At 42.6% G+C, this 26999-nt stretch overlaps 1 protein-coding gene across 6 annotated transcripts in view; it reads right to left on the reverse strand.

Annotated features, from left to right (window-relative positions):
- ARID5A (AT-rich interaction domain 5A) overlaps positions 1–26999 on the reverse strand; it is a 214062-nt gene that overhangs the window by 129270 nt on the left and 57793 nt on the right. The window contains exons 2-3 of one of the 6 annotated variants that reach the window (XM_069619082.1): positions 1350–1459; positions 1168–1254 (exon numbers count right to left, since the gene is read on the reverse strand). The exons of 4 other annotated variants lie outside the window; for them this stretch is intronic. The gene's annotated coding sequence lies outside the window, so the exon portion shown is untranslated. Of the gene's footprint in view, positions 1–1167; positions 1255–1349; positions 1460–14880; positions 16190–26999 lie in introns of those variants that run through there. One more of the 6 variants, XM_069619083.1, reaches the window with a different exon arrangement.

Here is a 26999-nt window from a genome sequence, read left to right on the forward strand (position 1 = left end):
AGCTGGGATGCCACAAGGGATGAGAATTTAGAGTATGTGATGTTTTTGAGATTACATACATGCAAAAAGAAAGAAATTAAATAAATGTTCAAAGAACAGACCGGAAATCAGCAAAATCATTGCTAGACAGATGAGACAGGCAAACAAAGGTGCATAACTATTTGGTAAATGTTCAAAAAGACAGACAGAGAAACAACTAAGTCATGGCTAGACAAATGAGATAGACAAGCACAGGTGCCTAATGCAATCAGTTCATTATGGCTCATTATGCTTAGATAGCAGTATTATGGCTAAACCAATTGAGGCGAACAGGTCAAACATAAGGTGCTTCATGAGACACTTCAATGTTGATAATTGTTCTTAAATTGCAATATATCAGGGTTCCACAGAAAAAATAAAGCAATGTCTTGACTCTATTGGTGATGTGTAATACAGGGAGTTAGAAATTGGTGGACAGAACATAGTCGGATTAAAAATCAAGAATAAATGACAAGTAAATGTCACTTAAAAAAAGTGTCTGTAGACAATGTTGAAAATATGAAACATTGTGAACCACAATCTACTAAAAGAAACGTGGGTGTAGATCAAAGCGCTATACTGTCTAAGTGACATGGGAACTCACTCACCAAGGAATGCGGCATTCAAGATCCCTAGGGCAAATGGGCCAGTTGTACTCTATTGGGACGTGGTGGACAAGCAGTAAAAGGATGTAATCCTCAAGTACTTGCATGCACTGTTTAAAAGAAGGGAGAGTGCATCAGTACTTCAATCACAAATGAGATAAGACCACACATACGCATAAGGCTTTATATAGTGTGATGTCTAAATAACCTAAAGGATGGTCACACACTTGACTTACCCCAAATGTGACTAATCCGGTGGAGACAGAATATATGGGTATCACTGTGGTAATCAATCAATATGAAATGAGGTTCCAGAGGCGGCAAGGCCCTTGGGAGGCCGGTGTAATTATGAAACGACTGAATCCCTCACAGCGGCGTGTTAAAAAAAAGATTGACACTCCCGGTGTATTAAGATGAGAGAAAAGATAAAATAGAAAATAAAGAAATTAATAATGGGTGAACCAATTAATGGTCCATGAGTACAAAAAAGATCACAGCAAAGTGAAGGCATTTGATTCGCTTCGTGAAGAATCAAAGATTATACCTGAGGCGGCAGGAAAACTCTGTCAAGTGGGTGCGATGAAAAGATGCTGGACGGGAAACCGCTACTCTGAGGACGGAGTCGATAGATCTGCAAAGGCATAATGGTCACGATATCAGAGATGGAAGTTGCGGAAAACTAGCATTCTAAGGGTGACCAAATACGGGTAACCAAATATTGTGTACCTATAGGAAGTGTATTCTGCAGGGCTCACTGTGCGATCAGGAGCAGGAACAGAAAGCGCCTGTATCCTTGGAGACCAGGAGCTGCTAGCAGTGCCGGTGCCCACTTGAGTCTGCCATATTCATGGAAAAAATAGAGAAAGGACTGAATGAAGAGTAATAAATAATGTGGCGGCCATAATAGAATGGAGTATTCTGTGTAAAGGTCCTGATCGTCAAGGATGTTTACAGCTACGCAAGTATTGTGTATAGTTGTCAATGATATATAGAAATGTAAAACTGTAAAACAAAAGATCAACATAAATGAAGTGTGGCAATGGATGTCAAATGGCAAGAGTGTTTATGGGAGGAAAAAAAAAGGTACTGATAGACACGGAGCCTAAGGCTGCCTGTGCCGGAATTAGGCATTGAGTTGCACCAACTGGAAGCGGAGTCAAAGATTTAAATGACACATTCTGTGAGGAAGCATAGCAGTCTAAGTCCAATATGGTCATGTCTGAAATGAGATGACCTAGAAGTAGGCAATATGTTCGGCCAATAACATAGTGGTACCTGCTGAAAAGTGGAACCACTTTTGGGCGTACATGCTAGTGCTACATAGAGTATAAGTATAACCAAATCTACACACAGTCAATGGTAAGAGAATAATTAAAATGGCATAGGATGCCGATCCATACAGTTATGAGACACGTACATTCTTATTGATTGGTCAGTTGCTACACAGTAGTTGTATAGTTACAAGGGTGACATGTAATACAGTAATACTTGAGTCCATAAAATCTTCTGCATAATGTTGACAATAAATTGCAAAATTACAAAGTCCCCTATCTGTGTACAAATCATATATTAAAGATCGCTGTACATGCAACATAATTACTCTTCCACTCCAGATGGCAATATTCAGATGTACAAACGGCAGTCAAAATTGTTTTTTGTTCATCTTAACTGTAAACTAGTCATCTCAAGGTATATCATATGTCTAGATCTAATTCTGTTCATATTGGTATGCGCTTGAAAGTCCCAAATTGGATAGTTGTGGACAGTTGTCCTCATTTTATCATCGTCTGTATATTGCATGAACCATCAATGGCTAAACAAGTGGCAAAGATGCATAGAAAGAGTCATGTACACAGGATATCTTACTGTCTGTATGTACTGACAACCTTAACCAAAGAGAATAAACAATTATAATCAATTCATCGTTATGATATACTAGGGAACATGATCTATTATGTTGTTGTGTGGAGGTCACATGTTTGTAGAAACACACTAAATGAAACAATTAAGCGAACATTCCTCGTTTAAGCCCATTGGGGTCATTCCGAGGTTGGAGGTAAGGAATTACCGGCACCGGTAAGGGTGCTGATGCCGGTAATCCCTTACCTCCATATTCCGAGGTCCCTTTGCGGGTCCTTCCTTACCTCCTGCTTTTAGCAGGAGTAAAGTACGGGGCCCGCAAAGGTACTTCGGAGGTAATTACGGTACCGTAATTTACAGTGCCGTAATTACCTCCTTCCCCATTCCCATTGAGCCCTATGGGGCAGAAATGGGAATAGCGAAGGGCAAAAGGTGAATGGGGAATTACCGGTCCCTCCAACCCTGGAATGGACCGGTAATTACTCCAATCACCATGCCGGATTTGGGATGGTTTTGGAGGCAACCATGGAGCTAATTACTCCTTGGTTAGCTCCAAACCCGGAATGAGGCCCAATTGTAGAGTGTCTAACAGATGGATCCAATATTTTCTCTTTTGGACAGCAGAGAGGCATAATTGCCGCCCCTTTGTGGTCGTTTGACAACTTCAACAACTTGAAATTTTATTTGGGCAATGTTGTGTTGGTGTTCCATAAAATGTCTCTCAACTGGTGATCTCAGATTCTTACATCGGATGGTTTGATTTGTGTTCAGAGAGTCGCTCCTTAACATGTCTGGTAGTTTGACCTATGTAAAGTTTCTCACAAGGGCATTTCAAGGAGTATATGATGCCAGAGGAGAGGCAAGTTGCATAATCTTTGAACTTAATTTTTTTGCCAGTCTGGGGGTGTGATATGGTGTCGCCTTTGGTTACATTGTTACAATTTGTGCAGTTTAGACGTGGAAAAGTTGCCTTTTTCTTAGTTTGTAACAGTAGTTGTCTGTCTTTGGCTGGTCTTTCAGCTTTCACCATTGCATCCCTTAGATTATGTACTCTTTTAAAGGCCATCATCAGAGCCTTCGGGAATAGCTTCTGTAAATTTGGGTCATTGTGAAGTATATTGCAGTGTTTCCATATTGATTTGCTAATCTGAAAACTTTGCCAGGAAAATGTTGAGATGTATAAGAGGGGAGTTGTCTTGTCTTTAACTTTTGGTGTCAGGAGTTGCTCCTTGGATATAGTGTTGGTTCTCCTCCTGGCATCCACCAGTATATTGCTGGGGTATCCCCTTGTTTCAAATCGATCAATTAGTTGAGAACATTCTACGTCGAGGCCTGATGATGATGATTCTTTTCAATCTAAGCATTTGGCTGTATGGGAGGCTCTTAAGCATAGGTTTGGGATGAAAGCTATTGAAATATAGAACATTGTTGCCATCCGTTGGTTTATGGTAAATAGTTGTCATGATGTTTCCTACTTGGATCTTACGTTTTACATCTAGGAAGTGCAGGCAGGGGTCTCCCAGCTTAACCTCCATGCTGAATCTGTTGGCAGTCTTCATGACCATCAATCTGGCTTCAGAGCTGCCAGAAGCACGGAAACTGCTCTCCTGAACATCCGTGAGGACCTGCTTTTGAACCTCGACTCCAACACTCCGTGTGTTCTCATTCTGCTCGATCTCTCTTCTGCCTTTGACACTGTCAACCATGCCATCCTGCTCAACCGTCTCCGTGATAACCTGGGTATCACTGGTCAGGCTCTGGCGTGGCTGACCTCTTTCCTCTCCAATCGACCCTCCCAGGTCCAACTCGGGTCCTTCCTCTCTGACATCTTTTTCTCCACCTGTGGTGTCCCCCAGGGATCTAATCTCTCCCCCTGGCTGTTCAACCTGTATCTGGCACTCCTTGCCCACCGCATCGCCGCTCTCTGCCCCAACTTTCAGTGCTATGCGGACGATACCCAGCTCATTTTCAGGCTACCCTCGGCCTCCTCCTCTCCCTCCCTCATCTCTGACTGTCTGTCTGCTATACAGGAATGGTGTGCCGCCAATGACCTCTGCCTTAATGCCAGTAAGACTGAGATTCTGCTCATCGGCACACCCACTCCCTCCTTCCCTGCAGCTCTCTGGCCGGCCTCTCTTGGCCCTCTTCCTGCTCCCTACCTGCAAGGCAAAAAACCTCGGGGTTATCTTCGACTCCACACTCTCCTTCTCTCCTCATATATCTGACGTCTCTAAGAAGTCACACTACCAGCTGCACCTCCTCAGAGGTATTCTTCCCTTCCTCTCCTTCCCCCAGATGCTCGCTGTCTCCTGAGCCCTGGTTCTCTCAAAACTGGACTACTGTAACAGCCTCTATCTTAATCTGCCTGCTTCCACACTCCGCCCTCTGCAACTCATCCAGAACAGAACTGCGAGTCTTGTCCTTGGCCTCAAGCCCAGGGACCGTATCTCTCCAGGACTGAAATCTCTACACTGGCTCCCAGTGGCTGCGAGGATAAAGTTCAAAACCCTCTGCATTGTCCACAAGGCCTTCTGGGGCCTGGGGCCTAAATACCTTCAACTCTCTCTTCCTAAATATCTTCCTTCCCGAGCCCTTCGCTCATCCGTCTCCAACTCCCTCAGGGTCAGCCGCTTCTCGAAGCAACGAGCTGGGGGTAGATCTCTCTCCGCGGCAGGGGCCTCCCTCTGGAACAGCCTTCCTGCCCCCCTTAAACTTGAGGAGAACCATCTCGGGTTCCGGAAGCACCTCAAAACCTTCCTCTTTGCTTCTGCTTTCTCTCTCCCTCTCCCCTGCTAATTCTTCTCTGAAACTGCACTGAATCTGCAACTGGGCCACTCTCACCGACCTCGGTCCTGGGCCCAGCCACTCTCCACTTGCACTGCCTCCCTGGCAACCCCTGCACTGCGGGACTGTCTCTGTATCCCTACAGCCCCCCTTCCCAGCACTTGTTCTGCACTTACCTTGCACTTGCCACCAGCTGGCGCTTTTATTTATTTATTCTACTTACCTTGTACTGCACTTCCCCCCTCCCCTTCCCCATGCACCTCTCCCCTCCCCCTCCCCCTGCACTTGCGCGATCTGAATGACACCTGGCCTAGTAGGATCGTTGTCTGTCTTCCCCTTGTTCCCCCCCTCCCTGCCTCGTCGCGTCTTGAAACACTTGTGTATAGGTGCGTTACAAATGCCTTATCATATCATATCATATCATATCCTGAATTTAATCTTGGAGTGTACCGTGTTCAAATATGTTAAGAATAGATCTAATTCTACTCTGGTTCCACGCCATATACCAAAGATATTGTCTATGAAGTGCTTCCTCATAAGGATTTTGGATTACCAAAATGGGTTATTCAAGACGTGATCTAATTCAAATTTGTACATATATGTGTTGGTTTAGACTGGGGCCATTGCTGACCCCATAGATGTTCCTGATATCTGACTAAAGTACTTGCCTTGAAAGCGAAAATAACTGTTATGTAATATCAAACCTAGCAGTTCTGTGACAAATTCTGGATTGCCTCTTAGGTATAGGCTTGTGTATAGGCGCGTTATAAATGCCATATCATATCATGTGTGTAGAGTTGGAGAGGAGCCACAGAACCACACTAATCCCCTCATCATGTGGTATGGAGGTGTATAAACTACACACATCCATACTGAAGAGGAGGCAGTCAGAGTTTAATGCCAAGATTTCCTTTAAACAATTCAGAAAGTCTGTTGTGTCCTTCAGGGAAGTAGGGATATTCTGGATGAGAGGTTGCAGTAAACGGTCCACATAAATAGCTAACAGATCAAAAATGCTCTCAGTGCCTACCACTATGGGTCTGAAGGGTGGATTCATGCTGTCTTTGTGAATCTTTGGTAGGCCATAGAAAACTGGCATCATAGGATGTTTATTGATCAGGATTTGGCTAGTTTTCTCACTGATCCACTCGTTGTCATATGCATTGTCAACTGATGTCTCTATTAGAGATTTAATACTGCTAAGAGGGTCACCATCCAATTCGGTGTAGGTGGTGATATCATTCAGTTGTTCTAAGCATTTGTTAGTGTAATATGTAGTATCCATTACTACAATAGCCCCACCTTTGTTGGCTGACTTGATGACTAGTTCCTCATCTCTGGCCAATGTCTCAATATGTTGTAATTGACTATTTTTAATGTTTAATGGAGAGGTTCTCTGGTAATTAATCCTCTTCAAACCATTTAAGACATTCTTTTCAAATAGGTCTCGAATGACTTTCTGTATTTGTGGATCAAAAGAGCTCTTTGGTCGCAATTCTAGATTGTCATCTTCTTGGTTCTCACTCCCTGGTTCATCTTCAAAGAACATTTCCAGTCTGAGCTTTCTCAGAAGTCTATGAACTTGTTCCTCAAGTAATTAAGTATGACACGTTGGAACAAATGAAAGACCTCTGTTCAAGATAGATAGTTGGTCACTTAGAGTTTTATTCGAGATGTTGATTACAAGATTCTCAGTTACTCGTTCCTTTCTTTTTGTGGTCTTTTTCCCTCATCTTGTTTTTCTTTTTGTCTGTCCCTTAGGCCTAAAAAAAACACTGAGGGTCCTGGTGTAGTGCCTGTTAGTTGTTCAATCGGTCTCCCAGATGGTACAAATTGAAAAAATGGGCCACAAAATTTCTGGCTAGTGGTTACAGACCCGAGGATGTTGATGCATCCAGCAAACATGCTGTTAAGACCACACAATCTGAAGAACTAACTAGAGTTTGTAAAGAAAAGAAACTGCCATCATTGGTGTACGTTTCAAAATACTATATCCAGAGTAGACACATCAAGACTATCATCCATAAAACTGAAGAACCCTAACCTGCGATACCTGGGTGGAACACCTGTTAAAATAACAAACGACATTTGCATACAAAAGAAGAACTAACATCAAAGACTGTCTTGTCAAAACAGGCACCCTTACAGCATTGTCCTTGCCGAAAAATACTTAGCACATACCCATGTATGCATTGCATTTATATATTTATATATTTATTTAGTTGTTTTAGTTCACAGAACTTATACAAGTCTAATCAAACCACAATACAAGAAATAAACATATATATAAATAAAGGTAATATAATCATCACAGATCATACTTCTTGAAATGTTCCAATCAAAAATCATAAGATTTCTAAAACTAATAACACCTAAAAATAGATATACCGAGTGTAATGGTCCAGTATATTATCACCCATCAGTCAGAAATCTTACTCTCCATATAACAATGCAATTCATACTTACTACAGTATATATTAAATTAATCATGTGTCAAACAAGCAGCCAAGACATTTTTAACATTACTAGTGTTTCAGCTCCATGGTTACAATTGCTATGGACCATACCCAAGAAATGCCTCAGAATAGGAATTCAGGCAATATTGCCAGAAATAAGCAGAGAGAATATATGACCAATTATCTACATAGCTGCCATAGTTCAAATAATATACATTTTGCAAACATGGGCAACTGGTCAAAACATGTTTTATGGTTTCTAGTGCATTGATGTTATTACACATATGACAATAATGTTGATCGTTAGCCAACTTCCATTTGGTACCACAAATCGCTCTTACTGGAGCTCGTTAGTTCTCATAAATAAGCGCAAAATTTACGAATTGAGGGGTCAGGACAATGCATCAAATACAATTGTGGATAGAAAAAGGTGCACATCATCCCTTGGATATATTTATAATTACGCATTTCAGAAATGCATAAAAAATTAGATGTCCAATTATTCATCCTCAATGTATGTTTAAACGCAGATTTCACAGAGATGTAATTACCACAATAGCTTTGTTCCACATCCCATCCTAAATCACTAAATAGCGTCCAACAAGAGTTCTTAAAATTATTCACTTTGTTGTGCACTGTCACAGAGATCACTTTAGACCCAATTATCTGCAGGAGCTCACTCTTAGGCTGACATTTAGCATTCAACATCAATAGACCATGTTGCTGCAGTACAATTGAACTTAGAAATTGAAGACCAAGCTCAACCCTTATATGTTGAATAGGGCATGATAGAGGTAAACCTAAAATGGTGTGCCAAAAAAGCCTTCGACCTTGGTAAACCAATCCAGCTTATCCATGGTAATGGCCTCTATACCATAGGTCACTACAGGTGATAACCATTGACAATATAACATTAATACACCTTTCAATGAATAACCAGCATGATGGGTAACAAAGTTCTTAATAAGTAACATGATTTGTTTAGCACGTCTAATACGATTTTCAATTAGTATATCAAAAATCCCTTTACTACTGAACAAGATACCCAGATATCTATAGCTGCTGGTGTAATCAATGCAACCCCATGACACTACCATCTTAGGTTTATTAATTCTCTTTGATGAGTAGAGCATAATTTGTGTTTTCTTCAAATTGATAGTTAGAGAGTATTCAAGAGCAAACTGACCCAGCTCTTCAAGAATAGACTTCATATAACTAAATGTGTGGTCTACTACTGCAAGATCATGTGCATACAGCAGTGCAGTAACACGTTCAGAGTCAGATTTCGAGGGAAAATTGGCTTTAGCAACCAATCTACCAATCAACAAGGATAGATATATGTTACAAAAGAAAAGCATCAAGTAAACAGCTCTGTTTGACTCCCTTGTTGACAGGAATAGGTTTAGAAAGTCGACCAAAATTGTCAAAACGAATTTGGACAAAGTTATCGGTATGGAGCTCCTTTAAGATGTGAATTAACCAACAGGAACATTGCAATTCTTCTAACAAAAACTACAGTTTGGAACGATTAACATTGTCAAAAGTGGATTTGAAATTGATGTAGGTTATATGAACAGATTGATTACCCGCAGTTTTGGCTCTGGATATAATTGCATCAAGCAAACGTATATTATGAGTAGTACTAGTACCTGCTCTAAAGCCAGATTGATAAGGGTGTAGGATGGCACTGGCATTAGCCCAACTTAGTAAATGACTAAGTACAATAGCTGTAAATATTTTACCAGTAGTATCTAGTAAGGATATCATGCGATCATTCTCAGGCATGTATCTATTTCCTGTTTTAAAAACTGGAATAACTAGAGCAGCCGTCCATGACTTGGGAACACTACAGGTTACACACACCTTACTAAATAATATGTAAAGAATCTCAGACCACAGTTTAGGATCTGATTTCACCACTATAGAAGCCAAGCCATTAGGCCCAGACGCCTGTGAGTTTTCAAGCTTCTCAATTATCTGACAGATACTAGCCTTCAAAAATTCAAGCGGCCAATCTGGTATGTTGACTTTACGTGAGTATGGACATTCGTCAGTGTACATATTAGTAGTCACATATTCAGTCCATTGTTCTTCACTAACAGGATTAATCAACATCGGGCTGTTATTATTTCTGGCACCATTCAAGAGCTTCCATATTTTAGATACCTCATTCTTCAGAAGTATTGCAAACCTAGTTTTCCATTTGGAATTCATGGTAGTATATTTGCGACGTTTACACCAGTTGTAATAATTATTGCTCAAAGATCTCTTTTGGCTCGAGTAAGATACTGGAGATAGACCCATCGTTTTCAATCCACGCAGGTCTCTCCTATACCAACGTCTTACCATCAACAGTTGTTCATCGAATGTACCATTAGTAGGTTTGCCCATAACAAAGGTGATAGGTTTGGGCACCAATACTATGTCAAGAAGAATCAGGCCAATTGATGCTTCAATTTGCGCAGGGTTCATGGTTCATGTTGCTCATAGTCGTGTTCAACTCATGCAGTAAACTCAACATTGAGCTGGACATCATTTTACAAGTGCTGTTATTCCACCTGACACGATTACCTCCACTATTAACCTTGATATTCGTATGACCTCGCATAGGACCATCAGTAGTTATAATCCGCAGATCAATGCGAATAAGCACGTGGTCACTAAGCAAATGATCAAGCACAGCAAAATCTACTATCTCTCCAAGTAGACAAGTATTCATCCAGAAGTAGTCCAAGGTAGCAGATTTGTTACCACACCGCCAAGTGCATTTACATGGATGATCACTCTTAGTTCGAACATTAAGAGCCCAACATTCCCAATCAGCGAGATAAGATCTCCATTTGCGGCCACAGGCATTACTTACAGATTTAGTCATAGTGTTAGTGTTAGCAATATTATCAAAACACCCGGACTTATGCATAGTTCCACACTGGGCATTGAAATCCCCACCAAGTAAGAACAAATTGCTTGCCCACTGTGTCAAAAGTATATCAACAGTGTCAAATCTGGTATCTGTATGAACTCCACTCGGTGGGGGGGGCATAAATATTCACTATTAGCATTTTAAAGTCACTAAGCTTTTTTTTTTAAATGCAATCTGAACCACAAGAACAGGTATCTGGTCAATTCATCAAATGTTATAGCATCTAATACCATTCCATCGAATTATAAGCAACGAAAAGCCATTGTATCGAATAACTATTTTGTTGTCTATAATTCAATGGCATTATCGAAATTAATGTTAGGGTTAGGGGTGAGGGTTAGGGGCTAGGGTTGGGGCTAGGGTTAGATTAAGGGTTACATTGTGGATAGGGTTAGGGATTAGGATTGGGGCTAGGGTTAGATTAAGGGTTACATTAGGGTTACGGTTAAGGTTGGAACTAGGGTTAGGTTAGGGTTAGGGTTAGGGTTGGGGTTGGGGGTGGGCGTGGGGTTTGGGAGGCTGGAGGGGAACCGCCCAATATACAAAAAAAACATTAAAACGTTCCACAGAGCTGGCCAGTGCCGAAATGTCAGTGTCATGACCTACAGAACACACCCCTTTTGGAGTTCCTGGTCCTTGTCTCAACGGGGCTTACACTCCCTGGTACTCCCAACATGGCCGTCCATTGTGAATCACCTTCCTCGCTCTACACGTTGGACGTAGCGTGTTCTATTAATAGACCACGCCCCCCGCAGCTCCGCGCATCTTAATGCTATTGCGAAGTAGCGACCAGACGTGTGCTCCGTAGCTCGCGGTATTGTTATCCTTGATTCTATCCCAACCAACCCCATTCCCCTCCTCTCTGACAGACAGACCCCACCCACATGAAGACCTGAGAAGACGACTAAACCAGCATGAAACATATTAGATTGGACTCACTAGCCCGCATGGAATTAACGAAGAAATTGACTTTGCATGTTATTTATGAACTCCATACTCACTGATGGACTTTCACGCCATCCGGTTACTACTGTTTTTGCTTTCAATTATTTTTTTCATTGATTTTTTTTTTTTTAGCTGACTGCGGCCAAGCGAGGTATGTCGCAGGGGTGGGGTATGTGGTTTTTTATGTGTGTTTGTGAGTGAGTGGGGGTCTGTCTGTCAGAGAGGAGGGGAATGTTTGTGGTGGGGAGGGGCGAAGGAGCAGGTAAAAGTGTGTGTGCATGTCTGAGTGAGTGTTTGGGAATGAGGACGAATGTTTTGGGCTCTGAAGGGGATGGCAGTGGATGACTGATAATGGCTTGGGGGGGTGAAACCCCTGATTTCCTAGAAATCCCACCAACACGGGAGAGGGTGGGGCGGGATAGTCATCCGAGGAGGTGGGTCGGGTTCAGGATGTGATATTTTGGCATTTTGAAGCCTCACAAAATCAGCCGAAATAATCTATCTTTTTTATGTTCGGCCTTCAAACTGCAGAGATATCACATAGAACCAATGTAACACCACCACACTAGTAATGGCTTCCATGAAGGTTCTGCCGGCCAGTAAGGGAAACTCCTGTGCCTTCCTTAGATTCAATTTTGTTGTAAAAACAAGGGCTCGCTTATGCCAAGTATCATTATTTGAAAGAAGGTCTGTTCTGCATAAATATCTGAGGCTCACTTTTCTTTTTGTCCGAGTGCAATCACACTGTAACCTCCCAGCCCCCCTGACTCTTTAGAGACAAATATTCCCCTCCCAGCAGCCCATTCGACGCTGCAGGCCCAGGCCCGGTAAGTGCTGCTTATCACTTTCTTCCTTCTGGCAGAGCCTTTAAAGTGGGAGTGATTTACAAGTGATGGCTCATTTAAGAGACCATTGTTTTGGACAAGGCTATCCTACACGAAACATATTTCAACAATCTACATTATTTTCAGATGTTCATATTTAACACACTGAAAAAGCGTTTGTTTAATAGAATGTACTATTTTCATCACAGCCTGCATTTGTCAAACATCGAAGCACAAACATGTAACCTTTTCACACATTACCTTTTCTTATGAGTTTTTAAGTCTTGTAAGTACATTTTCAAAACTCACAGGCAATTTTTTACCTTCTGCTAAATTGCATTCTGGTATTTGTAGTCACCCATTCAAGATGGGAGGGGGGATTTCACATTTGTATACTTTTTGTCTAGCATATTTCTATAAGTATTTATATCTTTGTGCGAGTACTTTACTATGGTTTGTGTTCTTTTCAAGTCCTCTTTCTAAATCAGAATATTGTTAATTGAAGGCGAATAATGAGAGGGCAATTGAGTCAAGAATAATTGGCCAGGATGTTGCAAGAGTGGTTGCAATTCTGGAGAATTGAGAGGTTATTTTCCTTGCTTGTGGCCATTTGCCGTTTTTCAGAGCACAAGTAGAGGATACATGTGGATGGACAGCGTCTTCTTTTTTCATAGCACCAACGCACCCCCCTTGGGTGTTTCTGAAGCCAGCAAGCTTGCTCAAGTGTTTGGCTACCAGGATTTCAGCCAGGTGGTCATGGTCCCAGTGTTGACGGTTACCCGCAAGACTATATAGAATTGTCATCAAAGCACACGTCTTGTATTGTGATTTTGTTTTTGAGGCAATAATACACTATAGATTGTTGGGTTTAAAAGGTGGGCACCCTTTATACTTTGCCACTGTGTGTCTTTTTTTCCAGTGTTGATTACTTTTTTTAAAGGCCAAGGAACTTTTGTCTTCTGCACTTTCTTCTAAAGGGAAGGGTCAATTGAACCAAATGTGTGCCTTTCACTTTAAGATTTGTTCACTTACTCTGCGTATATTCTTGGTCGCCAGCTTTAGATTTTTCGCTATGGGGGCAGAAATTCTCACACCAAGTGAAGCGAGTGAGCCGTACCCATCCCCAGGTCAAATCACCACATTTTTCAGCAGGAATAGGAAAAAAGTCATATGATTAAAAAGACGGAATAGAACTATAGCATCCCTGCATCAGTCACCCAACCTGCTGAGTTGCCTTTGCAACATTCTGCTATAGGATCCTGTGCTTCCCCATAATATTCCAGCACCCCCCAAACAGCTTTGGCCTGCTCATCCCCTTCAATGAAGGTCAGGGTGGTATATTGATGAGGCCCCCTTCTCATATTGAAGTGAGCGTCACCTGATAATTATGCAAGATGCATGCTAACACGCCACCAAGCCTGAACCCAGAAGGAGAGGCGGCAGTGATTTACAGGAGCACAGCACTCTATCCAGAATGTTTTTTGTTTTTGGTAGCCCATGCAAATACACAGGGGCAAAATGACATTACTGCCCCCATTGTTCAAGGAAAGCAGGTGCATATATATATATATATATATATATATATATATATATATATATATATACTCAGCAGGTATATACTGCACTCCTATGTGTATATCAATTAGAACCCCCCCACTTTTTTTAGGACTTGAGCACTGCTCATATTTTTACTGTTTGACGACCTGTGAAATTGCTCATTGTCGCTGCCTCAAGACCTCCCAGGTAAATAGGCTCTATCGCATTATAAGGCAATCCTGCAGTATGTGCATCCTGCCCTGTCTGCCCCAAGCCGAATCCCTGCCCTGACATCACATCTGGTTGAAGCTTATTTCTTTTGACAGTCAAAATTATCCTTATATGTAGCTTCTGAAATAAAAGCCTTTTGCTGGTTTGGGCAGTATGGCCAAATATATACACAAAAATAAAACGTCTGCCACAGCAGCAGTAAGCAAAACACAGTCACCATAGTTTTGCAATGTCTTCCACAGCCAGCTGGTGTTTTCAAAGCAAAGTTTCAAAAAGACCTTTTGCAAACAATATTTCTACCAATTACATCTGGGAGGAGATGTGTTCACATGCTTGAACTGCAGACTGGTTTTAAATCCCGGCTTAGACACTTAACCAAAGTGTGTGCTCCTGGACAAACTCCTTTATCTCACTATGCCTTATCTGCCAAAATTAACAATGACAATTCATATAATGGACATCACTGTCTATTTGTCTCCTGCTTAAGGCAACATGCCTTTAGTTTACCTTCCCATGATACCTGTGCGTATTATGGATTCATTCTGCAATCAGATTTTCTGTAATATCACTGATGTCACTATTCATGTAAATAAGGCAGGATCCACACATCTTTTGCCGATGGGCCCCGGAAAACCTAGGGCCAGCCCTGGTCAAACCAATGAAACTACACATTGATCCCAGCGATTGCTGTCACTCACCTGCACCGCATGTTTTAATGTTCCCACATGTTTGTCTCCCGGACATTCCGCACTCTCCCCTTTCTGGCTCCCCTTTGCACTGTTCCCTTTTCCACCACGCAGACCAGGGTCTGGCTGCCAGTGCCACCCTCGGGGGCGATGTAACAATTTGCCTCTGCACGGACATGGCGTTGTGTTTTAAGGACGCTGCGTTGGTGATGTGTTCAGTATAAACTACAAAAAAGAAACTAAGGGAAGACACTCTACGACGTATCAAACCACAAACTGGGAGTTAGCAGTAGCAGGACGACACCATTTACCGAATACATAGTTGGACCAAGACAGTAGGTTAAGGACGATTCATCAATAGTATCCCGGCCCCAATCACGCCCAAGCCCAGCAGACCACCGTCAATACAGACAGCGAGGGAATTGGGGGCGGCCAGTCCACAGCACGAACACCATAGGGGGGGCTTGACATAACCGGCCCCTCCAACCTAAGATCCATACAACACAACCAGGATCGCACCGTGACATCTAACCTACGGTTAGATGGCCAAGAAACGTAACCAGCTACTAAGCGTACCCACAGGAATGCTACTTAAATATCACAAGAGCGGCTAGAACCAGGACATACAACCTACTAACCCAACTTCATATCTCTGCATACCTAATTCACCCAAAAACCCACACAACCATTTCTCGCCCAGCACACCACATGCACTTCACCACACCACAACAACAAACATCACATAAACTGCATCAACAGCACACAAGGTCTCGCTTCGATCTGTTACTTACACCAAAGCTCTGCGCACGGTGGAAACCAAACTGAAGCCGCCAACAGCACACCACTTCTCTCACTCTCCTACTCCCTCTTCACCCAACTAACCTAAACCCCCCGCCCTCTTGTTACAGATCCGCCTGACCGCCTGGGGACCAAGTCCATTGGTTATGGTGCGCGATATAAATACCTTTAACATTAACATAAAACGCAAAGAACATAACATGCATAGCCAGATCAATGGTCGCATGTATGCAAAGCTGGGTCTGCTGTCATGCAGCCAGTGTAATCGGCCGAGAAAGGAGACTTCAAATTACAGGGACAGGGCGGGTAATATCAGAATTTGCATTGCGGGCGTCCCTGGGACAGATACGAAAGTTCAGGGGTTCTAGAATAAAGGCTGCACTGCTCGCAATGTGCGACAGGCTCGCGAGAGGCTGCCAGGAAACGAAACCGAATTATGACTGTTGTGTGAAAAGCCAACCCGCTTCAAGCATGAAAACATGTCCGGGGCCAGGGGAGAGAGAGAGAGAAAGACCCGGTGCTCCGTTCACTGTTGGTGCAGCGAGGGTGTGGGATGACTCGTGTGCAGCGAAAGTGAAACGAGACAGAACCTGCTGGGGAAACGGGGAATCCCCGTGGAGAGCCCCTCTCCTCAGTAAGGGCATAGCTTAGTAGTGTGAGGTAGAGGAAAGAAGCGCCTCAGCTATTCATAAACCGTCGCAGATGTGCGCAGAAGAACGCAATGCTCCAGTGCTTAATTTGCGAGGTGTTTTCCAGCCAGGATTTATTTCTAAGCCCGGGACATATTGTCTCAGCCTCAGATTGATTATGAAGTAATGATAGCCAGAGCATCAGGCAACCCCTATGAGCAGGTGCAAGCTGTAGTTTGACCCCAAATGTGTCCATACTGTGGGGAGCAGCTGTGGGTGGTGGCAGCAATGGTGGGAAACTCTGCACCCGCAGTGTCGCAGAGTACTAGAACATTTTTGGGCCCTAGCACTTATTTTCTTACAAATCATGCACTGTGGTAGGCAGGACTTTAAGTGGGGTAGGAAATCGCGGGGGGCCTCATTTGGAGGTGTGGCTCGTGGGATGGGGCGTGGCCTAAAAAAGTACGCAAACCATAAGGTATGCACACAAATATGTATAAATGTTATATATTTATGTGCATACCTTACTATGGTTTGTGTAAGCCACCTTTTAAAACATATTTCTATGTTTATTAAAGATGGCTTGAAAAGTACACAAACCATAGCAAGGTACGCACATAAATATATAAATGCTTACTTTTATATATTTGTTTGCGGGACTTACTATGGTTTGTGTACTTCAAGATGGCTTGAAAATTACACAAACGATAGTAAGGTACTCCCACAAATATATAACATTTATATATATTTGTGTGCATACCTTGCGGTTTGCATACTTTTCAAGCCATCTTTTTAAAACATTTCTATGTTTATAAAAGATATTTTGAAAAGTACACAATTAAATCCATATTTTATACAGCTTTGACGACGGACAAAGCCTGAGGCGTCTTTGTCCGTCAGCAAAGCTTTATGAAAGATGGATTGAATTGTGTACTTTTCAAGCCATCTTTTATAAACCTCAAAATATGTCAAGGAGTCCCCCGGTTCGCCAAGGGTTAAAGACGCCTCGATGACCTGGGCAGTGGGTGGGGAAACAAAGGACAGTAACTTTCTCTGGTGACCCCTCGTGTGAGGGGTCACCAGAGGAATTTACAGTGACTAACAGAAATGCCAGCCAGCCACAGTGTTGCTCTGGCTGACTGGCACCGCTTTCAGCTTGCCTGACTTAATGGTGGTCGCATCTCCCATTGCGGTTGCGGCGGGATAATGTGTCCCGTCAATGTCATGGTGGGACCGGGGTCCCTGGCAAGGACCCGGCTCAGCCCCACTTTTTGGAGACTTCCGGGGCCTGGCCCTGCCTGTTCCCGGCCCACTTAAAGCACTGGTGTTAGGGTGACCAGAGTTCCAAAATAAAAACCGGGACGGGTGATAGACATAGAAGCAGGACTACAGTTTTAACTGTCATAAACACAAAAGATGGACTAAACACAAATAGGACTTCACTAAATCTGCAGTCCTACGTCTATGTTTCATCTTAATCATGATGTTCACTCATTATTTTGTTTTATTTCTACTGTTCCGTTTCTCTGTGCATATTCTTTACCCTAAACATCCTCCCCTTCGCCCATCCCTTATCCTCTATGTCCACTCACAAATTTGTGACATGTACTTTAATTGTGTCCGCATAATGTGATAATTAATGCCTATTCTTTATTATTTATTATTGGCTATTGTTTGTGTAATTGACACTGTATTATGTCGAACTTGTTAGAACATGTAATAGCCCTGGTTTGAGAGGGGCACTTTTTTGTGTTGCCGAAACACGTAATTTTTAGTTAACAGAACATGTAATAGCCCTGGTTTGAGAAAGGCACTTTTTTTGTGTTGCCGAAACATGTGTTACCATTAAGGGCATTCACAAATAAATCTCAAGTTTGGAGATACTGTTTGACTTTGATTTGGCACATCAGTACGAAGGAGAGCACTAACAGATATCACTACGTCTATGTCGGTTGACTGTTCTGACGCAAAATATGGGGGTGTGTTTTGCTGGCAGAGTACTCTCATCGGCAGAGAGAGGTCAGAGAGGAAGGGGGCGGTGGGGCATAAAAGGTAAGCAGAGAGAGCGGTGCAAGGCTCGATTTCGGGTTTTGTATATCGGTTCCAGGCAAAAACCGGGATGGTAGCCACCCTTCCCTCAATCCAGGGACAGGGTTTTAAAACTAAAAAACAATTGTGACGCCAGTACCAAGGCAAAAATACTGAGGCAGTGCCAGGAAAACCGAACGTCTGGTCACCCTACACTGTGGACAAAGAACGGTCAAGGAACTACAAGGCCACACAGTCATGGTGTCCTGCCTGTACAAGGCTTTACTATAAGAGACACCGTTTTCAGGCATAATTACGCAATTTGGGCAGAACGGAATGGCATATCAAGAAAACGTACAAAACTTGTATGAGTGTTCTGTACTAGGATGCGCTATATTGCACTGTAACTTTAGAACAACGTACACAGTATAGGGTGACCGACAGTGATCGAAGTGAGCGGGAACGGTCGGGAACGGTGTTCCACTACTTTTATTTTTCTGTCTACCATTCCTCTTCTTTTTAAGGCCATATTCACATTCTATACGGAGGATTTGTCCATTCATGTCTCTATGCAAGGGTACAATTGTAATAGGAGCCTTAGTTACTAGTCGCTTCAACTATTGCAATGCCCCGGCTTCAACAACTTGTCACATCTTGCAGAATGCTTCTGCCTACCCTCTTCACTATCGAGGCCAAAGTTCCACTACTTTTTCCGGTACACTTCCACCACTGGCGGATGACTGACAGGCATGACATCTTCATCTGGCACATGATCATTGAAGAACTGTGAACAGGTCAATATTGCACTGTATTGCAGAGTGAGCACCTTACTGAATATCATCCTTGGTAATAAGGTTACCTCACCCCAGCACGCAACTGGGCACAGAAGCGGGGGTGCCACTTCCTGCGGAGAATGTCACACGTGAGTGATGAGAGTGAGTGAACAGGGACAACAGTGTTAAATTCCATAAAATTGGGACCGCAGCACAGTAATGCAGCGGTGAAGTGTCCTCCGGTCTAGGGGCCACAGGACAGATGTGGCGATGGTGCAGGTTGTGGGGGCTGCTGGAGAGCACCACAGTGTGAACACGGTTGCATTGTTTCACAGCCGCCACGTGTTCGTCGCTCCCCTACCACGCCTGCACCAGCACTGGCATTCTGCCCACAGTGCTCTGTGTGGCAAAGTGCTGGGAGGATTTAATGGATACAATGGGTGCCATCTGTATACTGTCCTCATAAGTGGCAAGACAAAAACAGCTCACAGTTTGGCGCCATTGCCCTTTAGATTCTAAGTAGAAAGGAATCGCCTATCGGAAATCCACACCTTACAAGAGAAAATCAGTAAGAGACACCCCATACCACAATACAGTACTGGGCACTCTGCAAGAGGCTAACACATGCCTCTGGGTGCCAGAGTCACGATTAGCATAGCTCTTGCTGGCTAATTCTGCCGCCCCACACTTTTGCACCTCCTGATTTGAGAAATGTGATCGCCTGAAGCTCCCATTTTTAACGGACAGATTCCCTCGGCTGCCAAGACTTCAGACTAATTGGTCTCAGGGAAAAAACCCACACAGTTCAGATAATCATTACTTTTTCGTTGTAACGCTAGTCCAATAGAAAAGACATTGGAGGGGGAAAGACGTGAACACAGATCCACTCCCCGCTTCTCCTTTCGAGCGTTCAAACCTGCCCTTGCTACCTGTGAGTGTCTCCTGGAGCCCCACCAGGGCTCTGCCCTACGTGACGTGCCTCTGGCGTCCCTACTGTAAGCTCCTCCCTGGAACTATTTCCTCCACTGATCACTTGGTACCCACTGACCTCTACCAACCTTTTTTCCCCACTCTATATAAGGACCATTTGCTGCACACTGTCCAATACCAGACACCGACCCACACTGAGAAGCCTCACGATGTCTCCTCACACTTACCTTAACTAAAGGGAATCGCTACAGGGACGTGTCCAAGACATCACTGAATGGATGCTCCAATTTGCCCATTCAGCACGGAGTATCCCTCCCAACAGACATCAAACATAAGAGCGCCACACAGTCCCAACCAACTTACACATGAAGGCCCCGGCCAAGGAACCTTAGCACCAGGAACACGAGGATCCCATCTGGAAACAAATACCTCAATGTTCGGAAAAGTCCTGCACAAGCCGATGCAGGCGAAGCCACAGCCTGCCCCTGTGGTGATTCAAAAGGATGCCGTCCACATTCCAGCATGCACCCAACTGGCCATTGACAACCCCGCGTCACCAGTGCGGGACTTGAAACCCCAGCACCAGTCAGTTGCTTACACAGGCAGCGACTGCTCCACGCAAGAGGAGGAGGAGAGGAGGAAGCAGAGGCGTTGCTAGGGGCGGGGAAAGGGGGCTACAGCCCCTGGTCTTTTGGTTGTAGCCCCGGATAGAATCTCAGGAGCTACAACCAAAAGGCTAGCTAGTCCCCAGTCCCAACAGTCCCGACATTAGCGTAGCCCCGGGTCTTTTCTAGATCTAGCAACACCCCTGGGAGGAAGACACGGGCACACAATCGCCCTGTTGCAGCCCCGTCACTCCCCAGAGCTCACCACTGAGGCACATGAAACCAAGGAAGCGATAATGGTGAGACTGGATGCCACAGAGCAACTTGCAGGCCAGCAGGTGCAGCACATGCAGGCAATGAGGGACTGCCTCCCTGGATCATGTCAGAGGATTTCCCTTTCCCTCTGTTCGACCACAGTGGCCATCACCACTGTAGGACCGAGGATGCTGCAACATTGGAATGTCTGCATTTGCTGAGTCACTGAACTCCTGCATGCAGTTGATGGTGCAGCACATCAAGGGCCAGGGGTCTGAGCCCTCCAGCTCTGTCATCCCCACAGAGGGATCAGTGCCCAGCACCCCAAGATGCCTCTCCTTGCACCACCTCACACCAACGGTGCTTCAGAAGGCTGCCAAGGGCAAGAAGCCACGGTAGTAACATAGTAATGCACATTTTGTACAAATTCACAAGGAAGGTGGTATTGGGAAGGCGCTATGAGGTTGGGGAAATTGGGTGGGGAGGGTGCATTGGGGATGGTGTGTTTGGGGGAGGTGGGCGGGGAGGTTTTTTTCACATTTGATCACTCCATTCTAGTTCACTTGAAGCAATGCTAGAACATACCTCATTGTTTGTTTATTTATTTATATAGCACTACACACCCTAAGGTATCTGGGCGCATTACAAGTTACTTACACATTACAACCTACAGATAATGTAGGAACAAATACAAAGTGTGGGGATGTAATACATTATTTTATTTATTTTATTTAGTTCATTACACATTTTTAAAATGAAAAACAAAAAAACAGATTTTTTTTTACATTATCTCTGTAAAATTTCCATTTTCCAAATTTCCCAACTTCTTTCCAAGTTCTTCCAGATAAAAAGTTAGTAAGAACGTCACTTGCCTATTTATTCCTTTATTCAATAGGTTCCAGACCTCCTCCATGCTTTGGCAAGTCCTCAGTACATTCACTTTCCCAAAGGATAACATTCTCAAATCCTGAAACTCTACACAGTATAAGACCAGTTGTTTCAACGATTCACTGGAGATCCCGCAGAAGCGACATTGATCATCGACTTTTTGGGTTTTATTCCTAATATTCATTATTTCTTTGGTGCGATAGAGATTCAGTCAAAACATCATAAATGTTCTTCTCTTGGCCTTAGATGGAAATTTCTCCAAATAGTTTGGCAGTTTATGGCACTCTCTGGCTTCTGGAGGAGCGTGTTTCATACATCGATGGGCTAATCTTTGCTCAGCTGTTGCATACCAATCTTGATCCCATAGCTTTCGTTTGATTTTATTTGGAATTTGGATTAGCGTTTCGGTATCAGAAGCCAGAAAGTTTTGAATTTTCTCACAGTTTTCTTTCCATTGTTCGAAAATAGAGTTTGATCTTTGATGACGTGTAGGTCCAAGTATTTGGAACTGCGGTAGGTTATCTGCTGCCATGATCTTTCGGTACAGGACCAAGGTGTTTCACTGGATTCTGGCATTTATCGAGATCATTCCAAGTTCATACCTGAGACAAGCAGTTGGCGCACCTTTCGGCAATCGGAGGATCTTTGTCCAAAAGGTGTTCTCGCACCAAGGCCAGATTTTGTATGTACAGCCCAGCATGCATTCTACTCCAAAAATAAGGGATAGAATCACTTTCCCTCGGTAGAATTCCATTACTGGCTTTAAGCTGAATTTGCCATATTTTCGGTTAATGACAGCTCCTTGGGTGGCCAACATTCCGCACTTCCGTCTTATCCTTTGTATCATCGGTTCATCTGTTAAGTTTAACTTGATAGTTACACCTAAGTAGTGCACTTGCTTGACACACTCTACAAGATCTTTTCCAATGTGCCACTTGAATTTATTCCGACTTTTCTTCTGATTGTTTCCCCTTAGATTTTTGAAAATCATAATCTCCTTTCTGCTTGGATTGATTACCAGTGCATTTTTTTCGGTATATGTTTTAAGGGCAGTTAGTTTTCGCTGCAGACCGATAGGTGTTAAATCCAACAATACTATATCGTCTGCATAAACCACATGCCCTAATTGTTTCCCATTTATCTTTGGGGGGAAAGATCAAATTGCTGATAGGTCGTCATCTACATCTGAAATTAACAAATTGAACAGGGTTGGACCCAAGGGGCATCCTTGCTTTACTCCCCTTGTGGTCTGAATCAGGGTGGAAAGCAGACCAGTTTGGTTCAATCTAATCCTAATTGATGTGCCAGAGTGAAAGTCGTAGATTGCCGTCATAAGATGATTTGGGCAGTTGTAGAGCTCAAGCTTTTGCCATAATATTTGTCGATCCACACTGTCGAATGCGTATGCTAAATTGTCGAAAGAAACGTATATATTGATGTTCTTCTTAATTGCTTCCATCTTTAGCATATTTAGCATCAGCAAATTTAGAGAGCAACCTACTCCCTTGACAAACCCTGTTTGTCTGATATAATATATCTTCATTTCCTTTGACCATAACACCAATTGATTAAGGGTCTGTGTAGAGAATATCTTGCCAACTACATCCAGCAATGCTATTGGTCTAAAAAATGGTGGCAATGCTCGATCTCCTTTTTTGAATACGGGAACGATAATGCTCTTCTTCCTTGTGTTAGGAACTCCCTTGTTCTTTTGGATGTTCAGGAAGAGATTATAGCAGAATCTCGCCCATAATTCAGGATGTTGTTTAAGGAGAAAATTAGTTAGCCGGTCAGGACCCGGGGCTCTAGAGGAGCTTACATCTTTTATATTCTTTAAGATATCTCCTTGTGTGATTTTCATATCCCATTCTTTCATTTCATCAGGTTGTTTATAGTCACATTGGGCTTGTTTGGAAAACAACTTAGTAAAATGTGTAATCCACTGTGATTCGGATACTAAACTCGACAAAATTGCACTTTGCGCTGCCTCATTGTTATTTATAACTGTACAAAACTTACTTAAGTTCCTGTTTGCCATAAGTTTTAACATCTCCTCAGCATCATCTTGTAACATAGTATGTCTGTGTGTCTTTAACCATCTTTTGTATTGTTTTTTGCTTTCATTAAATTCAATCCACCAATCTTTTTTTCCATATTTCTTTAGTAGTCTTTTATGTTTTCGTAGGTCACGTTTTTTTGGACTTTTTTATCATACTTAGGCAGATGGTTAAAGGTATGCTTTTTGAATCCGCTGGCATTCTCAATGTATTGTTTGAGTAATGACATGTATTGGTCTACGTCATCTAAACCATCTAAGCAAGTGCTTTCTAGGGAGTTTGTCATTTTCCAGATTTTTTGTTCATCCACACGGATTCTGTTTGTTCCTGGTTCTACAGTAAGTGGAGTCTTCCAATGATCTTCTTCAGTATAATGGTATCCATTTAACGTCGCAATTACAAGGGTATGGTCACTTTGTTTCATCTCGATAATGTTTAGGGTTGTTATTTGTCCAATGATTGATTCTGAGACATGGATATAATCCAAGATGGATTTGTTCTTTCCATGGCTCTAGGTATAACGTGGTGGTATATACCACTCACGTTCCCATTCAGAAGCAACATTTTCTTTGCACCCATTTCTTCAAGCCATGCTGATTTAATGAGATAAGGGTCGTTATGGGCTTCAACACTATTGCTCTTTTTACTGTCGGTCAAGTGGAGACAGGTCATATTTAGATCGCCACATAATATTATCTGGGCTCCTTTCTCTTCACTTTCTATATAGTCAATTTGATTACATATTTGATCTAAAAAGGCAGATTCATCCGACGCAGTGTGTTGCCAATATATGTTTAGGATCAATATCTTTTTTCCATGAGATGCCTCGTCTTTTCCAATTTCAATTAGCGATACCTGTATATATGGTGAGGGTTTTTTAGAGGAAATCAGGTGCATGTTTGTTCCGCTTTTAACTAACGTTATCAAACCAGCTTTTGGTCTTCCTTTATTTTGTTTCATTGCTGGGTTAAAAGCTACTTCATGATTATTGGCAATCGGTCTTATAGACACCCAAGTTTCTTGCAAACAAACTATGTCAAGTTGTTCAAGTTCAATAGGAACAGTGTTGTAAAGGTGTAAAAACCCATGAGTATTCCAAGATCCGACCTTTAAGCCCTCTTGTGTCTGACCCTTCTGGCATTAGCTTTCCGAATTGCCATTTAGGCTCCTGCAAGCCAGGACCAAGCTTCGTCATCTTTGATATTAACATCATTGGTTGTTTGGAGAATTTATCCAAATTTTTCCTTTAACCACGAAGATAATCTTGATCTCTTTGGGTACAGACGCTCTCAAGGACACATTGTTGGGGATATGTGTATCGTTTTTCTCATTGTTAATGTATATCTTCTCCGGTAAGGTTCGTTTTTCTGAGGTATCAACTTGCATGGTCGTTTCTAGATGTTCATCACTATCTTTTAAGGGGCCGTTTGTCAGTCTTCCAAGGGTCATTCCAAGTTCAGTTTTTCGATCATCAAGCCCCTCAGCAAGTTCAAATCCTAAAGAATTTAGGTCTAAGCTGTTATTCAACAGCAGGTCTTGTACAATTCTTGAGTGAATATGTAATTTCACCAAGTCCATTGTGCTCTCGTTGACAAATTCAACGGTCTTGATGTCTTCTGAAGCAATAGATCGCAATTGTGGTATATGTTTAAACAGTTGCAGTACATTTCTACAATTCAAGATCAGTTCATCCTTTCCTCGCAAAACCCTTTCTAATGTTAAACAGTAATTTCATTTACTTTTTTGTTTTTGAGGGGCTAATTGGGTCTTTTGCGTCCGAACATGTTTGTATAATTCAGTGTCTCTTTCTTCTGACTGTAAGGAATCACCTTCTATCTTGTCCGATTTTTCATTCGATTTCTCAAAGTAGCGTCAAACTATCGTGAGTGCCTTTGGTTCTTCTTTCCTTGTGTGTGAATCAGCTGCGCTTGTTCTTAAGTGGACTAGACATTTTTTCATTTCTGTGTGAACTAACCACTCACTTAAGGTCAAATATACAGGAGCAGCAGGTATTTCTTCAATGAGATTTTTATTTTGGTTACTTACTGAATGTGAAAGCTTGACAATTTCACATACGCGCGTTGGCTGAACGCCTAGATCACCTAAGGGTCTATCATTTGTGTTCTCGGCTTCGGGAGAAGGAACCACACTAACACTCGGCTTTTCCACTTCGCCAGACAACAAATGTTTTTGAACCACATCCTCATGTTCCTGTTCATGGTTAGAGAGATTAACAAGTAAGTCAATCATTGTGGCTTTCACTGCTTCTTGATCTTCTATCTCGATTATTTCTTCGGAATTAAAGTCAATTGCATTTTCCTTTTCGTTTTTAGTTTCCGGCTGACTCTGTGCTTTTGCTTTAGTATTGTATGTAGATTCGCTATCCATTTTTGTCTGCAATAGAGCATTTAAAGTTTTCACATTCCTCAAAAATTGACACAATCCTTTTGTCTAGTAATTTTTCCGTCGCTGGATATTTTTAGATTTTATTTGCTGTTTCACACAGATTTTCTTCTCTGCCTCGTTACTCACAGCATTTACGCCCAAACTAACTTTCTCAAAAATTAGAAAATTGTTTTTATTTTTTTCTGTGGAGTTTGTTAGGCAAACCTCTGAGGGAGCATTAATATTTTCAGGCAAGAAAGTTAATCCATCGGCTTATGCAGAGGTCGAAGGCAGGCTTTTTTAAGATTTCGGTCAGGCAGTACATTTTGGGTTAAGAGTGCGACCTCCCACACTTAGCCCCCTTAGGACCTTGAGTTTTTTGCCATGTAATTCTACGTTCGATTCTTTTTCTGCAATTTCTTCCTTTTGCACTTCGTCGTCAGCCACAACCGTTTTTTTTTTGTTTGAAACCAAATCACCCATTGGGGATCCACATTGATGTGTGTCCACAATCTCAATTACAACACTACTTTGTGTTTTTTTCTGTGCCTCATTTTCGTCAAGTTCTCCTTCTCGGTTTAAATATTTGGAGGCCATTACTTGATGGTTATTCATCACTAGTAGTTTCTCTCGCAACTTCTGCCAATAGGTGTTTATCCTCTGCAGTGTTTTTCAGTTGCTCTTTTATTATTTCCATGAAAGTTTCATGAGTCTTAACATCGTTTTTAATTTGGGACTTCAACCCTTTCATTTCGGCTTCACAATTTACCATTTTAGTGTTAA

Source organism: Ambystoma mexicanum, chromosome 10 (assembly GCF_040938575.1).
Source record: "Ambystoma mexicanum isolate Mex_15411 chromosome 10, UKY_AmexF1_1, whole genome shotgun sequence".
NCBI lineage: Eukaryota > Metazoa > Chordata > Amphibia > Caudata > Ambystomatidae > Ambystoma > Ambystoma mexicanum.